General features: G+C 41.7%; 1 protein-coding gene and 1 non-coding gene across 2 annotated transcripts in view; both read right to left on the bottom strand.

Annotated features, from left to right (window-relative positions):
• The window catches only part of LY75 (lymphocyte antigen 75), a 3,856,564-nt gene that overhangs the window by 745,071 nt on the left and 3,097,649 nt on the right, over positions 1-13,844 (bottom strand). The window lies entirely within an intron of this gene.
• TRNAL-CAA lies at positions 11,991-12,103 on the bottom strand. The gene is made up of 2 exons: positions 12,066-12,103; positions 11,991-12,036 (listed from the first exon to the last, which is right to left on the bottom strand). It is a non-coding gene; the product is annotated as a tRNA-Leu (tRNA).

The following is a 13,844-nucleotide window of genomic DNA, read 5'->3' as shown; positions in this document are numbered from 1 at the left end:
AAACATGAAGAACATCCCCCGAATGCCTCCAGAGGGGGACAATAGGGTCTCTGTGAAGGAGCGCTGAAAGGGTTTGCCAAAGAACGAATCTCTGGACCCTTGATGTTGCAGGCCTCCTCTGCCACGAGGGCAATGTCTACTATTTGAGTTTCCTCCTCTGCCTCTGGGGGAAGATACTCCACGTGTCTTGGAAAGATCATTGTGATTTCTGGAAACACATTTTTCCACCTCCCCAGTGATTCCTAGAGAAGGATCTTTGGGGGGGGGGGGTGGAAAAATGCACACCAATGGCAGAAATGGTCTTTCAATTCTTCTCACACCTGGACAATGGATCTTTTACTTTATGGCCAAAAAGAGAGGTGCTGTCAAAAAGAGCACTGACAAACATGGACTTAAAAGGCTCCACAAAAATCACACAAAATCATCCTGGCAGAGTGACTCCTAATGGCTACACCTAAACCCACTACCCTTAAGGTTCCTTCTGCCACACTGGAAATCAGCCTCATGGACGAATTTGATATTGACTGAAGGGTCGCCAGCTTTGAGGTGATTGAATCCTTCACCTCCTCAGACACGGCTCCTGCAAGAGTATCCAAGAGTTCCTTTATCAGATCTCTTTGCAATTTCCTGAAATGTGCCAGGTAGTTCAGGGATCTCAAGGCAAAGGTCGCTAAAGTGCAGACACACTTCCCAAATCTGTCCATGCCCCAGGACTCCTTGTTGGGGGGATGAACAGCGGAACGTTTGTAGGCAAGTTCTTTCCTGGTGGCCGCTACTACAACCATGGCATCACTTTAGGGGCTCTTTGACCAGAACTTTATGCCTTCTAGAGGAGACATAAGTTTGTCAGGCTTCTTTGGTATGGGCTCAATGGAGTCAGGCTCCTTCCATGCCCACCGCAAGATCAAATCTAGGAGCTCATCGGCAGGCAGAATCAACCAGGATGTAGATGGGCTGGTACCAAAAGCCTCAAGGAGCATAGATTCCACCAACAAGGAATTGCTCCGCTTCCAGGAGGTGACCATGGGGATCTTTTCTCCTCCTCAAAATCCTTATCTTCCGTGACTGATTCAGGAAAATCTAGATGCTTCCTCTTACATGTCCTCTTCTGAGGGACCTCTTCAGTGGGATAATCTGGCGAGGTATCAGAAGAGGCAGAACTACTCAATTGCGTGTCTTGAGGTTTTGGTACAGGCTGCCCCTGTGGGAAAGCTGAGACTCTTGATGCACAGAAGGGGATATTGAACCTTAGGGAACAGAACCAGTCTGTGTCATGGCAGTTGCTAGGGCTCTCTCTAAGGTCCTAAACACCGACCTTCCTGGAGAGTGATAAGAACCTGTGTCAGAAAGGTGATCTTTCTGATCTCTGGTTCTACCCTGCTCTGAGGAAAGCTGCCCTAAGGCAGAAGTCGCAGCCGAACTAACCCTTGCCAAAGCTCTGAGGTACAAAGATGGCTTCAAAGCCCACAGAGCTGACTGAAAAACCTCAGATCAGAAACAATTCTAAGAGTTCTCCAAATCCAATACAGCAGAGAAGCTCAGAGCAAACTTCTGAACTGAGGATAAAGAGATCTTCCGACCAGAAGTAGCTGATCCTGGACGACTCTGATCCAAGCACTCCAAACCTATGAGAGAGTCTGATGAGGAAGAGCTAAAGGTGGAGTTTTAGATACAAGGGCTTCCTGTCCCAAAGGGCTAGAAGCTGAAACAATCACTGGAAGTCATTGCACCAACAGCATCTGTCTCACTACCTTTTCCACATCTTCTACTGTGAGATTCATAGAAGAGCGAGAGGATTGCCTGGAGGGACAGTCCGGTCTGTATAGAAAAGGGGAAGGCACCCTTGACAGAACAGGGTCCACAGATGTTGAGTACCTTGTTCTAGGTACAGTGTCCAGAAAAAGGAGAGGATCAGAGGTCTTCGGAGCCAATGAATCCTGTGTTTTCGGAGACCTCAGATCAGAAGAAGCACTCTTTTCTTTTGTCTGATCAGAGGGGGTGAGATCTGACAACTTAATTTTCTTCTTCTCAGATGGCTCCAAAGAAACTGTCAGAAATGAAGAAGGCCTTTTAGAAACTTTCTCTGATGCCCTTGATGAAACTGAAGAAGAGCCTGGAGATGATTTAGACATTTTTTGACAATTCTTGGGAAATCATCACCAAAGGAGGATAGTAGAAGTCCTTTTAAGAGTAACTTATTTTTACGCTCTATCAAAGCACTGGGGTTAAGGACAGGCAAAGTGCACAACCTTCTTGCAAATGAAGGGGCCTAGACAGTAGACAAAAAGAGTGTGGGCATCAGAAAAAAGAATATTTTAGCCACATTTCCCACACTTCTTAAAACCTGTTGGAGTTTTTTTTCTTTTTCAGCCATGACAGGAAAATAACAACAACAACAACAATAGAACAAGAAGGACTGTAAATGCTATAAAAACTTTAAGCACAACAACCGAAGGTAGAAGAAAACTTAAAATTAGATATAAAAAGATTTTTTTTTTTGAAACAGATGAAAAAGGGAAAGGGACCTCCAAAGGTAGCAAGGCTACATTAAAACATAGAGGTTAAGGGAGAAAGCAAAATACAAAAAATTACTAATGATAGTATCTAGAGTACACCAGTACAACAGTAGAAAAGACAGTAGATGGTTAAAGAGATATTAAAAAGAAAAAAGATACAACAAATTGCACTTGTCTAGTTTGAAAGCTTGAGTGTGAAAAAAACATGTTTTTCACCTAAAAGGTGGCAAGCAAGATCTGAGGTAATGGGGAGGATGCACTATGGGTAAAGGAGAACTCGAGAGTTTAGAACTGCCACAAGCTTTTACAAGGGGCTGAGTCAGATCTGATGTCTTGGACCCAAACCAAGCAGTCGAGGAAGGAATGAAAATTGAGAACATCAGATTTAGAGATACTTACTTCCAAGATGGCTGCACATTGATTAAAAGCTTGTTTCTAGCAGTGTGAAAACAGAAATTCAACAACAGAGATGGCCAGTAGACTTGTGTTTAGGGGTAAATTTCAGTAACTGGCTAGTAACTGCAATACATAAGACCTGGAAAAAATCAGCTACAAAATATGAGGAAGAAACACTGACTGGGGGAAGTTCTGCAGCTGTTCAGCAAAAAGCAATGCAACCCTTAGACATGACTTCCAATAACCTACAGGAAGATATAAGACAACTGCATACAGACCTGATTAAAGTAAGCAACACTGCTGGAGTATATCAACACAAACAGCAAAAGGCTGGAAAAAATGGAAGAAGCTTTAAACAGATATTCAGATGAGATGATTAAGCTGAAAAAAATCAGAGGTCAAAATGAAGAAAAGGCTGTCTGAATATGAGACTGCTCAGGAAGAGATGTTTCAAAAAATAATAGAATTACAGTACACAGCACATAGGGAAACCTTTTCAGCTATACCAGAAAAGCTGGAATGAACAGACTGAATTAATTTTATGAAAGTACAAATAAGCAACTGGACTGGTATTCCACAGAAGGAGTTATTAGTTGAAAGGGCACATTATGTGTATGCTCCAAACTTGGCTATAAGAAAGCAACCTAGACCTTTAATAGTAAAGATGCAATCATATCAGCAAAAGGAGTAGATGCTGGCAAAACTGTGGCAGAAGGACAAAGTACTAAACGTGGGAGACAGCAGAATGTTTGTGGAGAATGATTACTTACTGTACACCAGACAGAAGAGGAGCAAATTTATTCCACTATTCAGGGAATTTCGAGATGTAGGTGCGAGACTCAAACTGCTGTACCCAGCTGTCTTCAAGTATTCTTCACTGGTGGGACAAAATCATTTTTTGATGAAGTAAATGATAAGGAGAAAATACAAAAGTTTGTCCAACAGAAAGTAAAATGCGAAACATCAGGGGATTCTGCTTCTTCTTCTTCTTCTGGTAATAAAGACCAGAGCGGGACTCTACCTGTGAAATCTTTTCAAAATTTTCAACAGAAAATGTTGGAGAGAAGGAAGGGAGCATGAGGGTTTACTAGAAGAATCAAGAGTACATTGGAAATGATGCAGAGACAGGACTTTGGAGATGAATAGTAATAAAACCAGTAACTTAATATGGGATTACAATTAAATAATTATATTTGTGAAATATGACAGAACAAAAAAATCTGGAAATATTAGACTTTTTCAGAATTTGTTGGACTTGTGGAGCACTCTAAAGCATATGCTCTACTTCATGACATTAATGTTTGGGAAAGTGCTTTGCGGAAGGGAAAGAGGAGGGAGAAAATTAACTGTAAGTAAAGAATTTTTTTCCTAAATAGTACTAATTTTGTGACATGTGGTTTTCCGTACATGCTACATAGTAAAGTTTTTTCCGGATATTTTTAAGAGTAATGGGGATTGTAAACATGCTTTTTTTTTCTTTTCTTTCTCCCTTCCTTTTTTCTTCTTGTTCAGTTTTAAGAAATGTAGGCACTGTAATGTAAAAAAAGCCTAGTTAAAAAGCAAGATAAAAGAAAAAATTATGTTTTTTTTCTCATTCTTGCATGAGAAATGACTTGATTAAAGACCTTAGACTGATTTAGTAACAAATTTTAAGACAGAGCAAATAAATGAAAAATAACACTGAATATTATGAGTTTTTTCCTAGCAAATACATGTATGCTCAGTAACAATTCTGCAACTGGTCTTCAAATTTCCAGAGCACCAATCTGATAATGAGAAACTGGATGCCTGGTTCTCATGTCTCCATGAAGACAATCTGATGAAGAGAAACTGGCTACAGTCTGGTGGAGAGTGATTGGCTGAGGAAAAACAAAACAAAAAAGAAATTGGTTAGGACATAATGTTCTCTAAAAGCATTCAGGGGTTTTCCCAGCTGGGAGAGCTATAAAGATCAGACAAAACCAATTAGCACTTTAGATAAAGTTTTCTCAGTTTTTTAATGTAACAGGATACTAATATAAACAGGTGCTTTTTTTCTTCTTTTTCTCCCTTTTTCTTTCTTTTTCTTTGTTCAGTTTGAAGAAATGTACGCATTACAATGTAAAAAAAAAGGAAGGGGAGGATAGGTCTGATTAAGAAAGCATGACAAAAGAAAAATCAGTGTACTTTTTCCCATGCTTGCATAGGGAAATGACTGGGTTAAGACCCTAGGCTATATCCAGTAACATGTTTATTGCAAAGCATGTAAGTGGAAAAGAATATTAAATATTATAAGGCTTTTTTTTTCTGGTAAACAAGGTATCCTTAGTAAGTTTATGTCCTGGTTTGCATGTCACTAGAAGACAATCTGATAAAGAGAAATGGCTTGTAGAAAGTGTTTACTGAAAGCACTCAAGTGTTTTCTCAGCTGGGTGAGCTATAATGATACAACTAAACAAGACAACACTTCTAATAGCACAGGCTGTACCATACATCTTAGCATGACTAACCTTTCCTTTTGGTTAACTTTAGCCTGTTTGCGTGGCTATTAGTTTAGAACTTTTGTTCTTATTAGGAAGCAAAAACTTCAATAATTGAAGATGTACATAGTTTTGTGTGTTCTTGTTAAATTAATAGGTTTTAGGGGGTATTGGGGAGGGTTGGTTTTTTTTTGTTTTTTTTTGAGGGATTTCAATAAAGCAAAACATTCTGTAAGTTGTGGCATAGGTTCAAATGGATATGACAAGAAACAAATGTATAAAAGATCAATCTGCCAAACAGTATATGCATGTAACATAAAAGGTGGACTAGATGTTTAACAAAAAAGCAGTTATACATAAAAGTTGGTAATAATAACTATATAAGAAAATGATGTTTTCTGTAATGTCTTTCAACCTGAATGGTCTTACAGATAACTACAAAAAAGAAAAGAATAGTGAACTATATGAAAAAATATAGAGTGCAAATAGCTATGCTACAGGAGACACACCTGGAAAGAACTGAACCTATGAATTTGATAAAGAAAGGGTTTTCAGGATGGCTATTTAGTGGAATATCTGGGATAAAGGAAAAGAGGAGTACTTACATTAATAGGCAAGAAGGGCTCCAATGGTGATAGAAGAAGAAAAAAAGACAATAATGGAAGATATATAGTACTAAGGGGCTACTGGCAAGGGAGGAGGATTAGACTGGCATGCATCTATGTTCCACCTAAAACTGCTATAATAGGTTCATAGGTGTGTACTAGGCTAATGGCCTTGGGGCCTTTCCAAGCCTAGCCATAGGATTACCCTGGCATCGAGCCACCCGACCTTAGTTCCCAGTGCCTCTGTCGAGTAAAGCCACTGGAGTTATTCCTGGGGGTGAATTTTCTATTTCCCATCCACTCATCGAGATTTCTCTTGCCATGTATGGGAAGTTATTACATAGCATGGGCAGTCTCTGGGTTATGAACCTGTCCCTCCAGTACGTTCTGTTGATTATGGTAATGAGGTTGAGGTCTCTGGAGCATGTGGTGCGGAGGGACTGGGATTTATTTAGATGTAGCATTTTTAACATGGGTCAGACATGACTTTGTAAGTCAAGCAGAGATCGCCTCTAAGTAGGCGATATGAGACAGAGAATAGTTGTAGTTTTTTTAGTCTGTCCATATAGGACAAGTGTTTAAGGCCTAGGATCCTCTTTGTGAGGTACCTTTGCGGCCTCTCCAGTTGTTGCAGGTGTCTAGTGAGGTACATGCCAAATGGGGCATTGTACTCGATGATTGGCCTAATGAGGGAAGAGTAGAGGGAGACAATAATCTCTTTCTTCCTGGATGCAAAACCCTTAGTAATGAGATGTGCCACATAGAAGGACTTTCTGACCACAGTGGCAATGTGGTGATCAAAAGAGAGGTTGCTGTCAACCTGTGTTCCAGATCTCTTATAACGCCTTCTGTGTTCAGTGGACTACCATTGATGTGGTAATTCATGGGAACCAGGTTTTTCCCAAAGGGGATGACAACACATTTTTTGACAATGAGCTTAAGGCCATGGTTCTGACACTAGTCGTTGGTTCACAGGTAGGTACTAGGCTATCTGCCCGAAGGCGTTTATAAGCCTAGCTGGAATGTATTGGCTTTCGCCGCCCCCTTAGATTAGTTCCCTGTGCCTCTGTCCAGCAGAGCCATTGAAGTGATCCCCGGGGTAAACATTCTGTTTCCCATCAACTCGTCAAGGTTTCTCTTGAAGAGTGTTAGCGAGGAGCTCTGCCTAATGTAGACTGGAATCTTGTTCCAAAGCATTGGAAGTCTCTGGGACAGGAATCTATCCTTCCAGCACGCCCTAATTATTGTTGTGGTGAGGTTTAGATCCCCAGAGCGTCTGGCTGGAGGGGATATGGTTTTCTTTTCGTGGAGCATGTCCATCAATTCTGGGATGGACATGGCCTTGTATGTCAGGCAGAGCTCACCTGTGAGTGGGTGGTATGCAACCGAGTACAGCTGGAGTTTCTTCAGTCGAGCTGCATAGGGCATCTGTTTTAGGCCAGTGATCCTCTTGGTGAGGTACTTCTATGGTCTTTCCAGCTGTTGCAGGTGTCTTGTAAGGTACATCCAAAATAGGGCGCTGTACTCTATGATGGGTCTGATGAGTGATGCGTAGAGGAGCACAATGACCTTTTTTGATCTGGATGCAAACCCTTTTGTGATTAGGTGGGCCACATAGACGGATTTTCTAACCACTTTGGTAATGTGATTATCAAGGGAGAGATTACTATCTACTTGGGTCCCCAGATCCCTTATTACATCTTCTGTATTTAGGAGGCAACCACCTATGTGGTAGTTTGTGGGTACTTTGTTTTTTCCAAAGGGGATGACTATGCACCTTTTGGCATTTAGCTTGAGACCATGGTTCTGACACCAGGTATCTGTCTAAGAGAGACCCATTTGGAGGATGTCTGTGTCAGCTGGAGAGTCAATTATAGCCCTAGTTTGCAGTCGTCTGCAAACTTGGTCAGCTATAGTCCTCCTGTGCTTGCCTGTACCTCTTAGAAGTATATGCCGAACAGGAGCGGTCCTAGGACTGACCCCTGGGGAACACCACTTGTAACCGGTTTAGAGTCAGACTTAGCTCCAGCAACTCTTACCATGTGGGTTCTGTCCATGAGCCAGTTGGCAACCCATCTTGTGATGTAGGGGTTTATGTTCAAGCTAGTGAGCTTGTCTATAATACCAGAATGGGGAATGGTGTCGAAGGCCTTTGCGAGGTCTAGGTAGACTGTGTGTATCACCTTTCCCTCATCTATAGCCTTGGTAACTGTCTCAAAAAAGTACACCAGGTTTAGGAGGCATGATCTGCCCTTAACAAAGCCGAAATGGGTAGGGTCCAGTGTTTGGAGGTTCCCAAAGTCCCGGTTAATGAGATCCATGATGATGATGCGCTCAATAGCCTTGCAGACCAAGCTAGTCAGGCTTATAGGGCGATAGTTCCCAGGGTCTGTTGTGGCGCCACCTTTGTGGAGTGGAATAACCGTTGCTGTGCGCCACTCTATGGGTACGTAGCCTGTGGAGGGGCTGAGTTTGAACAGTGTGTTTAGGTGAGGGGTTAGTTAATCTTTGAGGTCATGTAGGACGCAGCCTGGGACACCATTCGGCCCACTGATGCTGTTTTTGGCTTTGGATACGGCTGTTTTAACCTGCGTGTCTGTGATTTCAGGGGCACTACATTCTTCTGGTATGGTTATGGGCCCTTTTGGGGGTGAGAGGGGGGTAAAGTCTGCACTGAACCTGTCTGCCAGGATGTTGGCGATATTGGTCGGTTCAGTGTATTTTGTGCCATTCTGCACCACGTCCGAGCAGATCTGAGAATCGCCACTTAGATTCTTGACATAGTTAAAAAATGCCTTGTGGTTATCATTGGAGTCCTTGGCAATTTTTCTTTCGAAGCTAGCCTTGGATGATTTTATGAGGGATCATAGTTTCTTGCTGATACTGATTAGGGATGTCTTCCCTTCTTGGGATTTTACTCTTTTCTGTACTAGTTTCCTCCTTCTATTGTACAGCTTGTTTATGGCAGGGGTCCACCAGACTGGTTTCCTTTTCTTGGAGGAGTGAGTTTTGGTTTTGCTTGGGATAGCACCATCCATGCATTCTTGTAGCTGCCTGTAGTGTGCATTAGTAAAGGATTTTGCAGCTTGGGCAGCATTATCCTTTAGCATGGGGGCTTTGAAACTTTCCACCTCAGTCTTAAATAACATGAAGTTTGCTTTTGAAAAGTTTTTCACGGTGGTTTCTTTGACCGGGGGTGGGGGCGGAATGTGGATATCCAGAGTGATTAATTTATGGTCAGATCTAACCAGCGAGGGATTGACCTCTGGTGTGGAACACTGGTCACCCATGTTGGAGATGCCCAGGTCCAATATGTTGTCACCTCTGGTGGGGGTGCTGACCAGTTGATCCAGGGCGTTTGAGTTTATAAATTCTAGGAAATTTTGGGCAAGGGAGTTAGTACTTGAGTAGTTCTCCCAGTTAATGTTTGGGTAATTGAAATCACCCAATATCAGGGTGTTTGGTAGGGCCTTTATGTTTCCCAGTGTCTCCAGAAATGCGGAATGCGGGGGGGGGGTCCTGGGACATGATGGGTGATCTGTAGCAAGCTACAATTTGAATTGCAGTTTTGCCCGTTTTTAGTTGCACCTGAATGATCTCTGAAGCATCTTGCTGTGCCACTAACCTGGAGGTGTGGGTATCCTTTGTATTTCGGTCTAGGTTTTGTGGCCGAAATGTATGGTATGAGTTGCATCCTGGTTATGCTGGGGTGCTCTCTGGAGCATTAAACCAGGTTTCTGTTACTGCACATATATCGATTTTTCTCCATACTGAGAAGTGCCTCGAGTGCATGCATTTTGAAGTTTAGATTTCTGGCATTGAGTAGCATTACCCTCAGTTTTTTGTTACTTGTGCTATTTAAGGCAGTGGGTTTGTCTTTTGAGCCTTGCCTAAAAAAGGCACTATGGGGGTGGCAAGAGCCTTGGCCAGTATTCGAAAGCCTAAGGTCGACAGGTGCAAGCCGTCTCTAGTGAAGCAGTGTGGCTTGTCGAGCATGTCATCCCAGGCTGACAGACACTGGATCCCCTTTGAATGACACCAAAAGCTTAGTCAATTATTGAAATTGATAATTTTTTTCTTTATACCATGGTATCATTCTTGGTGAGGGCAGGATGCTACTCTGGGTCAGGGTCATACCGGCCTGGGCTATGTGATCAGAGAGCTCTTCCATGTCTCTTTTCATGTAGTCCAGGGAGGAACAGCTCAGGTCATTCACACCAACATCGACAATGACAGAGTCATATTTGTACTTGTTCTGGAGTGACCTGAGTGCTTCTGTTATGTGGCGGATCCTGGCACCCGACAAGCAGCTAACAGTGACCTTTCTCCTTGTTCAGCGTAGTGAGTGGGATGTCAGTGTGCCTGACTACAGAGTCACCTATTACTAGTGTGTTGGGTATGTTATTTTGCCTTAAGGGCGTTGATTACGTGGCACACTGGTTTTGTGAAGTATGTGTTTCATGGTTTGTGTTGGGGGGGGTGGAGGATGTTTCGATGTCTGCTTTGGAGGTCTCTGTTGCTTTTGCAGATTTTTATTCAGAGCCTCCGAGTATGTTTTTGTGTATTTATGTGTGTTTTTTGCCGGTGCTGGTTTCATAGGTCTATGTGAGACTGGTGGTGTGATGTAAGTAATTCCCTTCTCCTCTTGACTGTCTGGCCCAGTCTTGGGTTGAGAGAGCTTAGCCTCCAGTTTGGCTGTATAATTGCATCTCTCACATGTATTAGTGTTTGGTGGTAGGAGGAGAGGGTTGTCTGTGTACATGAGGCAGTTGTAACATTGCCTCAAAATGCCCAGATTCACTAGTTGGACCGGAGAGTACACCTGAAACTGCCCCTTGGACATGCCTGGATAGGTACAGTGAACTGTTTTACTGAATAGAGAGCCTTGTCCTTCTCTAGAGTATAGGGGGTCTAGTGCTAAGGTTTATTAGTGCTTGCTATGAGTTTTGAGCAAGTGCCGGGCTGAGAAGTTAACGGTTTGAGTGCTTAAGTTGAAAGTTTCTCTAGTTCCAAGGGAAAAATTGAAGAGTAGACTTTGTGGAGCCAGGAATAGTTATACCTTAGCTAACCGGTGCTGCCCGGCACACAAAACCCCGCTAATGCGGGTTTTATAGCAGGGAAATGAAAGAGATAGAAATTAGCCCAAACTGGCCAATAAACTACTAATTTCTGGGCTGAAACCACTCCTCCAGGGACAGATAAGCTGCTAAAAGCTCCCCTCTCTCACAGGTGAATAGAGAAACTTCCTTCTATCCAAGTAAGGTATGGGCAAACACAGAAGCTTGTAACACTGCCCTGAATTCAGCACTAACTTGAAAACTGGACTATACTAACTTAGAAAGGTGGGAAAACAAGTATATATATATATATATATATATATATATATATATATATATATATATATATATCACCAGAAAATAAAGCAGATACAATCAAAAAAACGTTAAATGCACAGAAATGGCAATCACACTTTAGTGTGTAGCTACAACAGTTAAACATGTAATTTAAACAAAAATGACTTTCTTAAAGTGCAGGCAGTAAATAAATGCAATATGTAGCTGAAACAAGCTTTTTAAATCACAGAAACTCTAAAACAATCAGCGTTTTAGGCGGAATTAGCTAAAAGCTGCAAGAAAATTAAAAAAAAATAACAATCACTCCAAAGTCTCTCTTTTGTCTCTCTGCTGCTGTAGAACTCTGCATGGCACCAGGCAGGAGCTTGCTGAGCTGTATACAAGTGCAAAAACCTCGCAAATGTGGGTTTTATAGCAGGGAAATGAAAAAGATAGAAATTAGCCCAAAATGGCCAATAAACTACTAATTTCTGGGCTGAAACCACTCCTCCAGGGACAGATAGGCTGCTCAAAGCTCCCCTCTCTCACAGATGAACACAGAAACTTCCTTCTATCCAAGTAAGGCATGAGCAAACATAGAAACTTGTAACACAGCCCTGAATTCAGCACTAACCTGAAAATTGGACTATACTAGCTTAGAAAGGCGGGGAAAAAGCCACCTGTCAGAAGTGGGATTTGAACCCACGCTTCCATATGGAGACCAGAATCCCCGTGAACATTGGAAGGAGTTCAATCCTTGAGTCTGGTGCCTCAGACCACTCGGCCATCCTGACTGAAGCCATTCTGTAGGATGTCAACATCACTTGGGGAGTTAATAATAGCTCCCAACTTGCAATTGTCTGCGAACTTTGTCAGCCAGAGTCCCTTTGTGTTGGCCCGGCCTTCAGAGAAGTAGATATCAAACAGGAGAGGACCCAGGACCGAACCCTGTGGGACTCCACTCGTGACTAGTCGGTAGTCTAACTTGGAGTCAGCTACTTTCACATTGTGGGTTCTATCTGTGAGCCAGTTTGCAACCCACCTAGTGATATAGGGGTTGATGCCTAGCTTAGTGAGTTTTTCTATGATTCCTGAGTGGGGAATGGCATCAAAGGCCTTGGCCAGATCAAAGTAGGCTGTATGAACCACCTTGCCTTCATCTACAGCTCTGGTGACTTGACTCAGAGAAGTCGACCAAGGTGAGCAGGCATGATCTACCTTTTAAATAATAAACTGGCTCAGCTCCCCAGACACTGCAAACTTTAATAGACCAAACAAGCAAAAAAACACATAATAATTCTATACATATGAACAGATAACTTAGTGCTTTCACCCACATACATAGTCAGGCATCATCAGAGTTAAAAAACCCTTCATCTTTGTTGCATTTAAAGCTATTAGTTACAAACACACCCCTCTAGGCAATCAACCCCTATCAAAAAACAATTTATAAATTAAAGTCACAGTAAAACATCACTCTTATGCTTGTTTAAAAGCACTGTTACTTATAACTAGAAAAAATATTGTTCAACTAAAACACAGACATTTTAAAAAAACAATATATAAACATGTTTGTGTAAAAGTAGTAAATACAAATAATAAATAAAAATAATAATATAATACTTAACATTCTTCAAACAAATGTAGATTTGTACTTTAAAATACTAGAGAATGAGATGTGATCATTAATGCCTGGAGGTCTAGATGCATCCAGCCTCAACTGCCAGATGCACAACCTCATCTCAAGTAAAACTTTTAAATCACCTCCTTTGTCATTAAATGGAATTCTGTCTATTACAAAGAACAGAAATCTCTTAAAATTAAGGCAACTCAGACTATGCATATACAAGGCATTGTTAGTTCTTTTGTTCCTGATGTCTCTTAGGTGTTCCAGGATTCTGAGCCTTAAATTTCTTGTTGTTTTCCCAACATAGAAAGTTGAACAGCTCAAACATGTAGCAATGTACATTACCATCTTAGTATTACAGTTACAGAATCCAGGATACCTAATAGTTTTATAGAAGCCTTGAACCGCCACATAAGGGCCATTGTTGATAAACTTACATATACTTCAAACTCCACATTTACTCATTTTGGAGCTCTTATATGTCTCAATATTAGGTTCAGCTTCCATCAATTCTTTAAGGCTCCTACCCCTACTATATGTAAAAGTTGGGGTGTTACCTATAATACTTACAGTATCACTATCAAAAGAACTTTGCCAAGTATCCTTAATAATTCTAATAATTTGTCCTGCCTGCCCATTATATGGCAAAATCATAGCCCGTTTTTTGTGTTCTGCATGGGACTCTGAAGCCAACTCATTCCCCTCCTGGAATTCCTTCGTTAAACCCCCATGTAAAATGGGTTTAAAGGATGTAGTTCTCTTAGTTTCTATTTCTTTTCTAACTCTAGACAACATTTCTTGTGAATAACCCCTTTCTGTAAACATAGCAGTCAAGCTGGTCAACTCAATGTTTAGCCGTTCATCCTCACTAATCAGCCTGGATAATCTAACCATTTGGCCTAAGTTCT

Source organism: Protopterus annectens, chromosome 6.part0 (assembly GCF_019279795.1).
Source record: "Protopterus annectens isolate FY-2018-M chromosome 6.part0, PAN1.0, whole genome shotgun sequence".
Lineage (NCBI taxonomy): Eukaryota > Metazoa > Chordata > Ceratodontiformes > Protopteridae > Protopterus > Protopterus annectens.
This window is presented reverse-complemented; position numbering and strand designations above follow the sequence as displayed.